Source organism: Biomphalaria glabrata, chromosome 13 (genome assembly GCF_947242115.1).
Source record: "Biomphalaria glabrata chromosome 13, xgBioGlab47.1, whole genome shotgun sequence".
Taxonomy (NCBI): Eukaryota; Metazoa; Mollusca; class Gastropoda; family Planorbidae; genus Biomphalaria; species Biomphalaria glabrata.
Window position 1 is genome coordinate 25,681,010 of NC_074723.1, and position 17,428 is coordinate 25,698,437.

The following is a 17,428-nucleotide window of genomic DNA, read 5'->3' on the forward strand; positions in this document are numbered from 1 at the left end:
CCACAGTATCTTATTTAGAAGATAGATACTCCCTCAGCGTTCCTCTCACAAGGTGGCAAGATCTCTCCACAGAACTCGGTCACCAGCGACGTCTATAGCTTCTTCTCATCCGGTACCCACAATGTTTAGGTCTTCGAAGAAGGTGCCACTTTGGGGAAATTGTCTTAAGAATCACACTCATACGATGTTCGGTCACCTCTTCACACGTTCGACAAAGGATTGACAGAATCGCCTTGCTGGTGATACGATCTCGGATTCTTCCAGCCATCTTTGCTGAGCCACATTTAGCCAATTGAACAACAATAGTAAAGAAGAGGTGGATCTTTGTCTTCAAGCTAATTGATTTGTTTGACCTGGCATAGAAAAGAGTAACTGGCAGCAGGCGGCTTCCGAACGAGATAGCTGGAGGTTTCTTACAAAAGTCGTCGCGTAATACTTTTTGAGACCAAAAAAATTTTTTTACTGCCGATTGGTAGGCGTAGACAGCAAAATAAGAACCTAAATCGACCACAGCCGCATAATGTCATCGCTGGGTATGGCAAAATATGTAGGTCGCAGCTGGGACAGCGTAGCCACGTAAAATACTGTACTCCTCATTATTCTTCGAACTTAATGCACCAAAGAAAAGCCTTATTATCAGGTTGCGAAACATGTTCTCCGACAAAACGAATTACGCATAATAAGAGTTGCGATGACATGGAGGCCTTTAGGAGGAAAGAGCAAACAGGGACAACTTGGCACCACACTTTCATGGAGGTCCTCAGAGCAGGTGGGAAGACGCTTCAGACATTGCCAGTGACAGATTTTTGTGGAAGCAGCTTGCCGCTTAAGGCGCCGAACGGCGCGGAAGGATCTAGATAAGTAAGAATAGCATATAAGGTTTTTGAAATAAAACTTTTTTAATAGCATGATAATGCACTGTAGATACCTCAGAACATGCATTTTGTTGGCTTTCAATACCGGAAATAGTGCTTGGCGGCGGGGCTGGAAGAACTCACTTCTTCCTGAAGTTAGTGGGAAAATTGTAGACACTCCGCCTTTGCTAGCAAGGGGTCTGGGGGAGCGCTGAGAGCACCATTTCCGGTATTTAAAAAAAACGTATCCTGCATAAAATTTTTTTTGTTCAAAAACCTAATCTGCTATTCTTACTTACTTAGGACTTAGATCCTCCCGCGCCGTTCGGAACATTGGGCGGCTAGCTGTCTCCACAAAAAATGTGTCACTTGCAACGTCTAAAGCCTCTTCCCACCTGGTGTCCACTGCTCTGAGATCCTCAATGAAAGTGTGGCTCCAAGCTATACTAGAATGTCCCTGTTTCCGCTTTCCGCAACTCTTGGTATGCGTAATTCATTTCTCGGAGAACCTCCACCACCCCCCGGCTACATCCATGATATATATGTACTCAATGTTAAAAACATTTTCACTTTCAACGGAAGTTGATAACCGTCTGGCCAGGGCCAGTAGCCCTTTCGGGCGCCTTCAGGCGAGAGTTTGGCGGAACAGATCGCTCCGCCTGCCTACAAAATTAGTGTCTACCAGGCGGTGGTTCTCTCAACCCTTCTGTAAGGCTCTGAGACATGGACAATATACAGGAAACATCTAAGACTTCTTGAGCGCTTCCACCAAAGATGCTTGCGCTCCATCATGAACATACGGTGGCAAGACCGCACTACAAACAGCGATTTCCTTGCGAACGCTGGTATGGACAGTATAGACTCACTTCAGAGGGACTTCTTTTGGTCCGACAACTACGCTGGGCATGGCACGTATGAGACGAACGTATGCCAAAGGCAGTCTTTTTTGGTGATCTAAAAGGTGGTCGGAATTTAGTGACTGATTTTTTGCTTTGATTTTGTTTATTTTAGTTGAGATTTTAATACTAAACCATCACTTGCCCCAGCACAACCAAAGGGGTTTTGAGTTTAAAACCCCCTACCAGGGGGGTTCGAGTTTAAAAACCCCTAACAGGGGGGTTCGAGTTTAAAACCCCTACCAGAGGGGTTCGAGTTTAAAAACCCCTACCAGGGGTTTTGAGTTTTAAACCCTCTACCTGGGGTTTTTGCAGTTAACTCCCCCTCTACTATAAAAGAAAACAAAAAAAAATGCAAACGATAATCCCCTAATTCTAAGAGCACAGTTAAGGAAGATTTTAATTTTAAAATCCCCTCTAAAATTTACGATAAACCCCCTCTTCAATATAAAAAAAAAGCTAATTACGCACTCCAAATCTTATGAGCGTAGCTAAATGGGTTTTGACTCAGTTTTGAGTTTAAACCCCACTTCAGCGGGGTTTGAAGGTAAAAAATACCTCTTTAATAATAAAAACAAAGCAAATTATACACTCAAAGAGTCAAAATGTTATGAGTGTAGTCAAAGGTGTTTGAGTTTAAACTCCCCTCCAGTGGAGTTTGAAGCTAAAAAGTACCTCTTCAATATAAATAAAAGCAAATTACTCACTCTAAAATCTATTAGCGTAGCCAAAGGGGTTTTGAGTTTAAACCCCCCGCCAGGGGGGTTTGAAGATAAAAAATACATCTTCAGTGTAAGAAAAAAAGCAAATTACGCACTCAAAAAGCTATGAGCGTTGCCAAAAGGGGTTTTGAGTTTAAGCCCCCGTTCAGAGGGGTTAGATGCTAAAAATACCTCTTCAATATAAAAAAAAAGCAAATTACACACTAAAATTATTTGAGCGTAGCCAATCCAATCGGGGATTTTGAGTTTAAACCCCTCTTCTACAGATGTCCTTTTTTTAAAGTTTAAAACCCCTCCAGATGGTTTCGAGTTTGAGATCCCCCTACAGAGCATTTTGAGGTGGAAAACCCCCAACAGATGATTTTGACGATAAAACTTCTCTTTTCGATATAAACTCTAAAGCAAACTACAGTCACTTAATTCCAAGAGCGTATTCAAGAGAGGTTACACATTTTTACCAGTGGCAGGGCTCTATTAATAAACTGCAGTGAATAGTCATCTGCCGAAATTGAAAAACACTAAATATGGCTCAACAAAGATGGCTAAGACAGATTTTAGGAGTCAGTTATAGAGATCAAGTCTAAATCAAGGAAATCCTATGCCAAATTGGGAGTTGACCCCTTAGTAAGATTGTGAGAGAGCGACGCATGAGGTTTGCGGGACATGTTCTCCGACAAAATGAATTACGCATAAGAAGAGTTGCAATGATATCCTAGTACAACTTGACGCCACTCATTCATGGAGGTCCTCATGTCAGGTGGGAAGAGGCTTCAGACATTACCAGTGACAGATTTTTATGGAAACAGCTTGACGTCAAATGCTCCGAACGGCGCGGTAGGGTCTAAGTCAGTAAGAATAGCACATTATGCTTTTGAAATAAAACTTTTTAATAGCAGGAAAATGCAGTGTAGATACCTCAGAATATGCATTTTGTTGGCTTTCAATACCAGAAATAGCGCTTGGCGGCGGGGCTTTGCCCCGCGCTGGAGGAGCTCCTAGCGCTCCCCCAGACCCCCTTGCTAGTAATGGCGGGGAATCTACAATTTTATGGAAACAGCTTAACAGCAAATGCGCCGAACGGCGCGGGAGGGTCTAAGTGAGTAAGAATAGCACATTAGGTTTTTGAAATAAAACTTGTTAATAGCAGGAAAATGCACTGTAGATAGATCAGAATATGCATTTTGTTGGCTTTCAATATCAGAAATAGTGCTTGGCGGCGGGGCTTGGCCCCGCGCTGGGGAAGCTCCTATTATAGTTAAGAAATTACTATATGAAAAAAAATCTGTCACTAATATAATTTATATATGCTATAAATTAAATTCTTATATCGAGCGCCCCACCCCTATTCTTTAATGCCAAAATGTAATCATTATCAGAAATTATAAAAAGAAGCCAGGATTAATCGTTTTCATTCTACCACCCCTCCCCTTTCCAGACAGAGTTTAGGTAATTTGACATGAATTTATCATAATTATTTTAAGAAAGACTTTGTTTTGGAAAAGTTAGAATTCAAACGAAATTTTTTCAGTTCTAAACCCAAATAATTCTTTCCTAGTCGCCTTTTTCCAACCTTTACTCAATCTGATATTTTTCTAGTTAAATAAATTTGATAACTCACAATTTATACTTGAATTTTGTTAAATTTTATTTATCGAAAATTTTTTCGGCGGCGATCCTCAAAGCCTGAATCTAAATATGTAGGGTATCTTATCCCTTCAAGAACAAATCGGTTTTATTTGCAATTTATTAAGGGCCTATAAATTCATATTAGAATATTTTAAGTACAACATTATTCAAAAGGTCCTTTTTTAATAAGATGAATAATGAGCTTTAGGTCAGGAGAAAGCGTTTCTTTAGTGAAGAATGCAAGAAAACTCTTTTAGCGTCGGGGCTTGTCTGGATGTTCTTACCTGAGATTGGTCGAATTTCTTCTGACTATTGGGCTTCATTATAGTGACGTCTTAAGCACGAAGATAAGATGATCTTAAAAAGGTCGCGCCCATTACAGACGTCCGTGTGCTATATATACCTAGAATGTCCCTCGAATAATACTATTTAAGACGTCACTATAATCTTAGCTCAGTCACCGCGCCTACTCCGGCTTAACTGATACTGATGTCTTATAATTGATCTAATTGTTTTGAAAAGGCTCAATCTCTTAATCAAATCCTCAAAATAAAATTCCGCAATTAACAAAGAAAAAAGTTTACAAAAATGACGTTTACAAGATTACTATTCGTTTTAAATTAGGTCTAACTTATAATGCATACTAATTAGCTTTTTCTCTTTAAAAAAACTGCTTGCATAACTGATTTTAAAAATTAGATTTTTCGCTTTCAGAAGAAAAAAAAAGTAGCCGTTGCATCAGAACTTTGAATGGTCTAAAATATTGTGATGTCGGATTTTCAATATCTTTTCTAGTTTACGAGATCTAAACGGGACGGACGGACAGACATTTCACACAAAACTAATAGCGTCTTTTCCCCTTTCGGGGGCCGCTAAAAAGAATAACTTTTCGTCTGCCCTCTTCCCTCGATGACAAGGATGTCTATAATGGACCTCATTCACCAATCGTAAACAAACAACATATAGCCACGTGATTCTCTGTCTCTTCTATACAAATTACGTAATACACAATGGCTATAACGTGACAGTTTTTTTTTCGTTGTTTTATCAATATTATCACGAAATAATAATGTTCTAAGTAAAGCGAATAAGTGAATGTAAAAATAGTATGAATAGAGCTGTCAAAATAGCTAATCAACCTAAATCCATTTTTTTTAAATAATTTTTTTTACTTGTAGACTTACATATATTTGATTAAAATATGAAATGGACTTTATTTTGTATGTTCATGTGTTAAAGTAGGCTATAAAGTAGATCTATCATCTTTGAATTAGATCTAGAGTTAAATATAGATCTAGAGTTGAATATTAGCTTGGAAAGATTTCGTTCTGCACGTGCGTGGAGCCTTCAATCTGCGCATGTGTGATCTTTCTTGCTAGATGTACGCGATTCATGTATGGAACTATTAAAATGTACGTCAACACGGCTTCGCAGCTATAGCGAACGAATGTATGAAAAATGCTTTTGGAAAAACAAACACGAATGTTAATTTGATTAAAATATAAAATGAAGGGACTATAATTAGTATGTTCATGTGTTAAAGTATAAAACATCTTTACGAAGAGAAGTTCTATCATCTTAGAGTTGAATTAGATGTTTAACATTTTGGTCTTGTCTAATGAAAGAATGTACGTCAGGAATTTTAAATTCACAGAAATAAGGAACAAATTTGTGTACAAATACTTTTGAAACACAAATTTGAAAATTAATTTTATTAAATAATGAAATCAATAGATTATATTTTGTATTTTAATGTGTCAAAGTAAAAAACTATCGTGTAAATTGTAGTTCTTAAAATTAGATCTAGATCCTTTCGATCTTGTCTCATGTAAACGTGGCCTAGAACCAAGAAATAGTAATAGTTTCATAGAGTTGGGAAACTTTTTTTTTCGAGGGTCTTAAGTTTGTTTTAGGGCTAATATACATACGTTACGGTTCCTGTTAGTACCAAAGGAACATTTATGTCAAGTTTTATCAATATTGGTCAAAAGATTTTGATTTCTATGCGGGACATACACCCATACATACATACATACGCCTTACTTTCTGCTTTATAGTATACTAGACATATATTACCCGTTGCCCGTGTGTTTTTTGTTTGCGTATCACTGTCGATGAGTCAATGAGAGTGGTTTGTAAACAATTAAACGAAATAATAATGTTATAAGGAAAGCGAATGCGGAATGCGTGAATGTAAAAAATAGTATGAATGGAGCTATCAAATTAGCTAATCGACCTAAGTCCATTTTTTCAAATAAAACATTTGATTGTAGGCCTACATATATTTGATTTAAATTTGAAATGAATAGACTTAATTTTGTATATTCATGTGTTAAAGAATAAATTAGATCTTGAGTTAGACATAGATCTAGAGTAATCTAGAGTTAAATATTGGCTTGTATCGAGCTCATTTTGCGCGTGCGCATGCGTGACCTTTTTAATTAGATGTACGCGAATGAATGAAACTATTAGAATATATCTTAACACGGCTTCGCAGCTTTAGCGAACGAATGCATGAAAAAGGCTTTAGAAAAACAAATTTGAATGTTAATTTGATTAAATTAAAAAATGAATGACTATAATTAGTATGTTCATGTGTTAAAGTATAAAACTATCTTTGCGAAGAGAAGTTATAACTTCTTAGAGTTGAATTAGAGTTTTAGACTTAGGAATAGAAAGATGTGTAACATTACGGTATTGTCTAATAAAAGAATGCTCATCAGGAATTCTAAATTCGCAGATATAAGGAACGAATTTATGTAAAAAATGCTTTTGAAACACAAATTTGAAGGTTAATTTAATTAAATAATGAAATCAATGGACTATACTTTGTATTTTCATGTGTCAAATTAAAAAACTATCTGCGCAATGTGTAGTTCTTAATATTAGATCTAGATCCTTTCTATCTTTTCTCATGGAAACATGGCCTAGATCAGGGGTGAGCAACATTTTTTGTATAGAGGGCCGCATTAAGAAAATTTGGGGAATTGGGGGCCGCATATATATATGGCTCCTTTTGTCTCGACTCGAAAAGGCAATGGATGCGCCCAGATGAGTCACTAGTTTTGGTTTAATCTTGAGATGGGGATATATGTATGTATATATATATATATATATATATATATATATATATATATATATATATATATATATATATATATATATATATATATATATATATATATATAAACAGTGCTTTTTTTGTAAACAAATGGTGTCAGTACTCAGTGATGGATTGCCTAACTTTTAACTACTAAAAAAATAATAATGAACGTTAAAATACAAGAAAAGTAATAATTTTTCTCCACATTGAAAAAGGTGCCGTTACGCCGAAAAAGCACTGTAAATATGTATGCATGTATGGACTTACATCTTAAAAAATACGTTGGCTAACTGCGTATAATTTTAATTCATATTTATACTGTTTTATACATTCTTTTTTTTTCACACTCCTAATTGAGGAATTACAACAAGAGATAGCAATTTCTGAAACCAATTTTACGATTTAAAAAAAATTGCTATTGTCTTTTTACAACACAACCTCTAGCCCGAAATGGACAGTTGTACTTAATGTGAAGTATTTAATTGTTTACACTCGTTCGCAATGTTCCGGAACTGTGGTACTAGTTGTCAACATCAACCTTTGATTACACTTGTTTAGTCTCCTCAAAAAAATACATGTTTGTTCAAAAATGTATGCTTCTGGCACCCATTAAGCTCCCGTGGAAGAACTGACTGGTACTTCTCTTTCAGGTCATAATTTGCATGGAATAATGTTCTTTGGAACTGAATCAGTATCTGCGCTAAATGATGAGCTGATGGTATTGAAAACTGGTTTTGCTTTTAAAAATTTTATAATTAAGGAATCTAAGATAAGTTTTATACTTTTAACCATTTCACTAGAAATAGTTTCCCCTAAGCCCTTTCAACAAAAGAAAATGACAAAATCTTTTTTCTTTTACTTGCCGGAGAAATTCGAAGGCCTTGTTTGAAAAGATTTAACATGCACTTACATAGCAAATGCATGCAAACAACTCATTGCTATAGCTGCCACGTAAAACATGAAATCTGTATTCCACTCTTCATTAGAAATAAAATCACAGTCAATGTCCTTCAAGGAACATAAAGATTTCTTCCTTGAGATTTTATATTCTTCTCATTGCCTTGCCCATGATGAGCCAATGGATACATCGGATTATTTTGTTTCTAAATCTTCAGGTACTTGTTGGAACTGATGTGATCACAACTTTGTACAATACAATAATATGATATTTTATGCAGCTTTGTGCAAACTTTCCTGTTTAGAGTTTATGGTTGGGATATTCTTTAAAAACAACAACAAACAAACTGTTTTTCTTAGTCAAAGATCGAGAGCCATCAGTTGTTACATTTGCCATCTTGTTCCAAGCATACCCAACACTCAACACAGTTCTTCATAGCATTGAATAAATACTGGCCTGAGATTGTGTATTAGACTGAGTAAAGTCTGAGTGTATTGAAGTATAGTCAATTAGCTTAAGCTTCGTCTACTTCAAACTTTTTAGAATGCGACAGTTTCAATAATTTATACAGATATTTAGAATTATTTTTTAATATATTTGCATTTTTACATGTATATACTGTGGGCACACCTTATATCTGTAGGTGTCCGCGTGCCGCATAAAACACTCTTGGTGGCCTGCATGTGGCCCGCCGTCCGTAATTTGCCCACCCCTGGCCTAGATCGATGAAGTTATAATGCTTTCATAGAGCTGGTCAACTTTTTTTTTTTGAGGGTCTTAAGTTTATTTTTGGGCTACAATACATACACTACGGTCTAAGTTGGTACCCAAGGAACATTTCTGCCAAGTTTTATCAAGATTGGTGAAACGGTTTTCATTTCTATGTGGGGACATACATACATACATACGCCTTACTTTCTCTCTTATATATATATATATAAGATTTATAACGTTTTGTATAAATGTAATAAAACAAAAACCACTGTATTCTTCATGATGCCACTATTAAGGAAAGCTTTGCAAACGTCCTGCAAGTTAGCATTTGTTTTGCAAAGGTTTACAGTAAAAGGCGTGTATTTCCAACCTGCTGATGAACCCGTCAGCTACCGTTAGAAAATTCAATGCCTACCTTTTACACAGATGCGAGCACACGTATACTCACGCACAACACATGCTGACCGACTTCCATGTTTCAATCGTACTAAATTATCACTGCTCGGGACTAAAGTTAATTAACCAACAGTAGACAAACACTATTTAAGTTAAGCAAAAAAATACCCTCATTAACCAATATTAATAAATTCGTCAGGGTGAAAAGGTAAAACTGAAAGAGAAGAAATTGGATTAACTGAAGAAATTAAAAATCAAGTGCCAGACAACATCTAAATATTTTAGTTACTCCAATAGTCAAAATGCAGTTCCATGGATTGAGTGTTTTAACAAGAAAAACAAAACAAAAAAAAACCTATAACAAGTGTAATTGTAGCAATTAGTTTGGATCAGTCAAGAAATTAAATTTGTAATAGATCTACACTAACAATAATAAATCTGTGCGAGTAGAAATATTTGTACCAATTGTTTTGGTTTAGCGCAATTTCATGCTTTTATCTTTCTCCACGTGCTGTGATCCCATCATTTATCTGGACCAGTTGTGAACATGTCAAGAGGGGAAGAAAGAAAGGGATATCAATGCACTTTAATTCTTTCACTTGTCTGGACTGGAAGGGAAAGAAGGAAATGCGTAAATGTTACCGTGAACAAAAGTGCCTAAGAAAAATCGAAAAATCTTGGAAGACAACGGCCACCCGCTCCATCAGAACTAGGCCTACTTCAGGTCGTCGCGAAGTGGGCGACTGCTGTCAATCTAAACAAGAACGGAGCGGTACAAAAACTCGTTCGTACCTCACTCGGTCAGACTCTATCACCGCCTCTCATTGATGACGGAACATGAAATGCACCAAGATACCTGTGTGTAATCGCTGAATGAACTCTTTATGTTGTGTCTGTTGTATTTATGTGTATTTTTCTAATGTGTTGTCTTTCTATGAGAAAAGAGTCCTTGTAATCACAACAAATTTCCTAAAGATCAATAAAGCAGTCTTAGTCTTAGTCTTATTTAAGAGCATTTTTAACAAATTTGTACGACTTCGAACTCCTATTTAAGGGGAGTAATTCAACTATTTCCATTACATCTGTCAAGTACACTTTCTTTTGCTTGTTCAGTTCCAAGCAAAATAATTAATTACTAATAGTTAATTAACTAATTGGTTATTGCTATTGTTTTTATTGATTCTTGTTTTGTCAGGTACACGAAATAATTGTGCACAATTTCAACTTGATCCGAAATTGGGTGTGGGAAAATAACTTGAACAAACTTTTACCAGAAGGACACATAAATTAGTTACTAACATACATGTACCAGTCTTCTGAAATATATATAAAAATGTTTTATTTGTAATAAACAGGCATATGTTAGTGTTAACCTTTGATGCTCGTCCAACTTTTGTTTCCTATTTTCTATTATTTGACTAAATCCGCTGATAATGTTGTTGCTAGACTAGAGACACAAGTACTATTGCCAGCTATGATTGTATCATTCTTTGCTTTCTTTTCTTGAAGGGCTGCTGTACGAGAAGAAGTCAAAGTCACGGTACAGTCAGACTAAAGGTTTATGTAATCCGAAGCCAAAAACGTTTTCTTGCATTCATCACTGCAGAAACGCATTTTTCTGACTTAAAGCTCATTATTCATCCTATAAAAAAGAACCTTTTCAATAATGTGTTACTTGAAAAATATTCTAATATGAATTTATAGCCCCTTAATACATTGCAAATAAAGCCTCTCACCTGGTACAACCCTTTTTCATTTTATATTTACTAATTATAAAATTTGAGATTAGTGTTTGGTGCGACATATTATACAAATGGGTTCACATATCAATGCGTAGTTTATATTATATAGATATTCAACTAATTTTGTTCACAAACTATGATTTCTCCATAAAAATAGGACCGCCCCCCCCCCCTCAGAGGGCTAGAGTGGGGAAGGCAGTACATGCAATGCCCCCCCCCCTTTTTACCCCACCGAATCGACCAAGATATCATAAGGGGAGCGACATAATATAAAATTTATATATTAATTCAACTAATTTTGTTTACAAACTATGATTTCTCCCTAAAACTAGGAACGCCCCCCCCCCACACTCAAAGGGCTTAGGTGTTAAGGGCAGTAGAGATATTCGCCCCCCCCCCCAATCACAGGGGAACGACATAATGTAAAGATCGGTTAAAATATTAATTAATTAAATAATTTTAGTAAAGCACAATTTGTATACGAATTTATTACTTATGTTAATAAATATGTACTAATTATTTATACTTCAACCTATTTTTAGATTATTTCGCCCTTCCTAGTGTGTTGGCCGATTTGGTGGGGTGGGGAGGGGGCGATGGTATCAATCCCGCCCGCCCTCCACCATAAACTTTCGAGTGGGGTGGTGGTCTAATTTATTTGTAGAAATCACAGCTTGTTAAAATAATCAATTTAATATCTATATGATTAAAACTTGTTATTGATATTTTAACCGACCTTTATATTATGTCGTTCCCCTGCTGGCCGATTGAGTGGGGGGGGGGGGCCGAATACTGTAAAGTATTTTATAAGTACTGTTAACGTGAATGTTCTTTGCATTACAACAATACCTCTTCTAGTATTATTAGAATGTTCATGGTGTATTAATTGTCCTCCTTCACGCTGAACTTGTTGTTGCGTATGTCTACTAGATCTACTGAGTAATATGACATCAACACATGTATATTTAGAAAAAAACAACTCTCTAGCAGCAAACGAAATATTTATTCTTCATAATAAGATCAATGAGAATACTTGAAATAATCCACATAATTATACAACATAATTCAAATAGAATTTCATTAGACACATCGCTAACAATACTTAAAAACATAAGACACGTCTGTCTTTCTTCAACTACTTGGCGTAGACTGCCTCTGACCATGTGGTCAAAAACCCATAATGCAATTGTGACCCCTTGATAATGGCTTGATTTCCCCGTGCGAGATCATATTCTCCATCAACAAGTGAGTCTCGTGATCCTCAACCACTAAATGTGACTAACTACCGAACAATGATGTGACAAATACATCTACTGCTCTTCCCATGTAAATCCTTTGTGTGTGTCTGTGGTCTTACGTTTATTTAGAAATCATAGTTTGTGAACAAAATTAGTTGAATTACTATATAATTTTTGGTGACCAGACACCTCATCATACAAGACATTTCATCATTGCAACATTTCATCATTATAGGAATTCGCGGGACCCAGTTTTGGCAGGGATACGGATTAAAAGTGAAAATAAAGAGTTTATATTAGAAAATACATTCGTCTTTGCATTTTATTCATCCTTCACTACGTACAGAATTACTTTACGAGCCTTGCGTGTAGCAAAGTCATACACTATATCACATGGGCGTAGCCAGGATTTTTTTCGGGGGGGGGGGTAGGGGAATTTTTCCTCCACCCCCCCCCCATCGGAAAAAAAATTATATGTGTGTATGTGTACATAATCTTTATTACATTCTGACCCTTCATTCTTTCGGAAGACGTTTATTGTGCTAGAATAGGTTCTTCCTGGAGCTAGTGGAAAAATTATTGACTCCCCGCCATTGCCAGCAAAGGGGTCTAGGGGAGCGCTAGAAGATACCCCAGCGCGGGGCGGAGCCCCGCCACCAAGCACTATTTCTGGTATTGAAAGCCAACAAAATGCATATTCTGAGGTATCTACAGTGCATTTTCCTGCTATTAAAAAGTTTTATTTCAAAAACCTAATGTGCTATTCTTACTGACTTAGACTCTCTTGCGCCGTTCGCCGCATTTGCCGTCAAGTTGTTTCCCCAAAAATCTGTCACAGGAAATGTCTGAAGCCTCTTCCCACCTGCTATGAGGACCTCCATGAATGTGTGGAGCCAAGTTGTACTAGGATGTCATCGCAACTCTTATTATGCGTAATTCATTTTGTCGGAGAACATGTCCCACAAACCTCTTGCGACGCTCTGTCACAATCTTACTAAGGGGTCGACTCCCAGTTCGGCATAGGATTTCCTTGATTTAGACCCGATCTCTATAACTGACTCCTAAAATCTGTGTTAGCCATCTTTGTTGAGCCACTTTCAGTGTTTTTCAATTTCTCAGATGACTATTCACTGCAGTTTATTAATGGATCCCCGCCACTGGCAGAAATGTGTAACCTCTCTTGAATGCGCTTTTGGAATTAGGTGACTGTAGTTTGCTTTAGATTTTATATCGAAAAGGGAAGTTTTATCGTCAAAATCATCTGTTGGTGGTTTTAAACTAAAAAATATCTGGAGGTTTTTTTTTTTGTTTTTTTTTAAATTCAAAACCCCATTTAGCTACGGTCATAGAATTTGGTAACTGTAATTTGCTTTATAATAATATTGAAGATAGAGGTTTTCCAACTCAAAACGCTCTGTAAGGGGATTTTAAACTCAAAACCATCTGGAGGGGTTTTAAACTTTAAAAAAAAAACATGTGTTGGAGAGGGGTTTAAACTCAAAACTCCCTATTGGCTTGGCTACGCTCAAATAATTTTAGTGTGTAATTTGCTTTTTTTTATATTGAAGAGGTATTTTTTAGCATCAAACCCCTCTCAAGGGGGGCTTAAACTCAAAACTCCTTTTGGCAACGTTCATAGCATTTTGAGTGCGTAATTTGCTTTTTTTTTTTTTACATTGAAGATGTATTTTTTTTTGGTTCAAACTCCGCTGGCGGGGGTTTAAACTCAAAACCCCTTTGGCTAGGCTCATAGATTTTAGAGTTGGTAATTTGCTTTGTTTTTAATATTAAAGAGGTTTTTTTTACCTTCAAACCCCGCTGAAGGAGGGTTTAAACTCAAAACTGAGTCAAAACCCAATTAGCTACGATCATAACATTTTGAGTGCATAATTTGCTTTTTTTTTCATTGAAGAGGTATTTTTAGCTTCAAACCCCGCTGAAGGGGGGTTTAAACTCAAAACTGAGTCGAAACCCATTTAGCTACGCTCATAACATTTTTAGAGCGTAATTTGCTTTTTTCTATATTGAAGAGGGAGTTTATCGTAAATTTTGATGGGGTTTTAAAATCAAAATCTTCCTTAGGCCGGCCCTGCAAAATGCTACGCCGCCGGTGGACTAGTTACGATAAATACGCCTAATAAAGATGTACTAACGCTACTTGGGCCTTGATTATCAGTCATACTTCAGGATTGGCCCTCGCCGCCATGTTACTTTATTTTTCTTAAATAGACCTGCCTTTTTTTTAAATAGGATTAATAATGATCTGTAGATGTCAGGAGCAGTAGCGTCACTAGGGTCGGTGTCACCCGGTGCGGTTAGCTCAGGGTGTCACCTCCCACCCCCCGCTATCAGCTTAATCTACTTTTTCCAATAGAAATTCATTTTATTAAACGAATACACTAAGCTGATTACCTATTTTCATCGATTTTTGCACAAATATAAAGTTAGTCAATTTAATTTGAAAACCCTATAGTTTATGACATTTTTTCAATAGTTTGCATATTCTACAATGTATATTTATCGGAAAATCACCTAAACATGTTTCCTTTGTCAGACTTCTAGACGGAAACGGTAGACCCTTTTGCTGTGTTTTTCAAACTTTTACTACCAACTAAAGGGGAAAATGTAAGTTTGCTGCTACCTCAGTGATATATTGATCTCGGGTAGCGCTTAAAGATCACCTATCGAGGTCCGGGATGAAGACCCGGGTAACAAGCATTTTTTTCCTAATTTCTGAGTTTTAGAAACTCATTTTCCTTAAGTCTGTCATGTACAATGGGTCGTATCTGAAGTGTGATAGACATTTGAGACAAATGAGCAGTGTTTCTCAAACTTTTACCGTTGACGCCCCGCCCGCTAAATTTTTTTTTTTCAGAAATGTACATAATTTTAATTTGTTTTGTATAACCGAAAAAGTTCTTTCTGGAGATAGTATTAGAGAGGCATCAGGTTTCCTATCATTATAGCAAGATGTTCTGTTGAAGCGCCGTTAGCTCCTCCAAGCGTTTTCCTTCGTTCTCAGCTTGTGTCGTCTTCAATGTATTTTTCTTTCCTTAGTAAGAAGAGCTCATGTCAATGTTAAATTATAACGGATTATAACGAGGCTTCACCCCGAACCACACTAGGCGCTCCCCTAGACCCCTAGCTGTCAAGAGAAAGGTCACCAACATGCCTTTTTTTTTCTTGCCAAAGGCTGAGACACACTGTTTTTTTTAATTCTCAAATATATATACAGTGACGTCACTAGGATGGGTGTCACCCGGTGCGGTCCAGTCAGGGTGTCACCCCTCCCACACACACACACTGAAAAAATTCGTGTTTTTGCTTGTTTGTTTAGCCATAATAAACATATACTTTATAATTAACTACTTTATAATTAACTACATTAATTGATTTTTAAACAACTATAAAATGTCAATTAAATTTAAAAATTCAGTTGTTACAATTTATTTATAGTTTAATTTTGCAAAAAAATGCTGTTGAGCAACAATGCAACCTTAAGTAAATTACAGTGGTTTTATTTTTCTTTTCTTTTCTGAATTTCAAACTTGAAAACGTATCAATCGCATACAATTAATGTATTTCACGATTTCATTTTTAATCAATTTACCCGTTATGAAAGTGTCGTCTGTTTCTTTTTCGAACGTTTTATGCTTTTGGTAAAGAAAAAGTTTAATTAGCCACCACTTTGTCAATAGTTTAAAAGGTAGGCCTACTCTTATGTATCTTTCACCTTCTAGTAATCTAGTACATCTTCCCCGAAAAAGAAAAAGGTAAAGGTAAAATAAAAGACATCTTGCAATAGATCTTAAGCTGCACCTCTAAAGGCAATAATTTTAGAACGAAAAAAAAATTTCCATTGCACCATAAGTTTAGGCAAGAAGCATTTTCTAAAAAAGAATGAACACATAGATTATATTCCTGAGATCGACGTATTAGAAATTCAAGCTCACTCCTTTCTAGACATTTTAAGATATTAATTAGATATCCCCAGTTTTGTTCTCCATTAAAATCGTCGTTAATATGGTCACAAAATGTCAAATATTCTGATTTTATAGAAACAGTCTGTGCAATATATCCGTCCATTGTTTTTCTTCTTTACATCAATCATAGCAACGACTTCCTTGTCAATTGTAGTAGTACCCGAATGCCATTGTTTTCCGTTTGTCCAATCCTGATGATTATTCTTCATACGTCAAACATTTAAAAATTAAAATATGTTTATCCGAAATATGTTAATATATATATATATATAGATCTATTTATCAATTGTGAATTACATGTTCCAATATTTAACCAATGACACTTACTTTAATTGTCAGTTATTCCAAAAGTGTATTTTTTTTCACTTGGTTGTCACCCCCCTAACAGATGTCACCCGGTGAGGATCGCACCCCCCACACCCCCTAGTGACACACACACACACATATATATATATATATATATATATATATATATATATATATATATATATATATATATATATATATATATATATATATATATATATATATATATATATATATATTAACATTAGAATTGTAGATCTATATATTTTATTTTAGGCCTTATTATATATATTTTTTAATTGGTAAAAATGTCCAAAAAGTTACTTGATAACCGGGTGACACCCATTGGGGGGTGACACCCGAATGGAAAAAAATTGAATATTGGTAAAAACTAGAAAATAAAAGCATGAATAGAAAAACTGAATGTCTGCAAAAACTAGCAGATTCAAAAAAATCCCAACATATATACCTAAGTATGTCTAGCTCTAGGCATATCTACTATATAAATCTAGATCTATATATTTTATTTTAGGCCTTATTATATTTTTTTATTGATAAAAATGTCCAAAATGTTACTTGATAACAAGGGGGACGCAAAGGCAGTTTTTTTAGGACAAAAATTGTTTGTATTTGCATTGTAGTTATTTTATTTTGTAGTATTAATTAAGCGAAAGAGACTTTATTACAATATTTTAAGACAAATTAAATTATTAATTATGCGACGTCTTATTATCGTAGAACTTTTTTACGTTAGTAGTCAGATCGATTCAAAAGGTCTTTTTTAAAGAAAACATTTTAATGCCTCTTCAACAACGTGATTCTAGAGTACAATTTGTCTCGACTAAACATGAGGATAATCGTAGCCAATGACAAGCCTATTGCAAACTCGCATGAACTACTGCAGCTTTCCTCAAGCTGTGGGGGAGGGTGGGGAGGGGGGCGACGTTCTC

At 35.8% G+C, this 17,428-nt stretch overlaps 1 protein-coding gene across 1 annotated transcript in view; it reads right to left on the minus strand.

The window, feature by feature from the left end:
• The window catches only part of LOC106067027 (SH3 domain-binding glutamic acid-rich-like protein 3), a 53,700-nt gene that overhangs the window by 21,148 nt on the left and 15,124 nt on the right, over positions 1-17,428 (minus strand). The window lies entirely within an intron of this gene.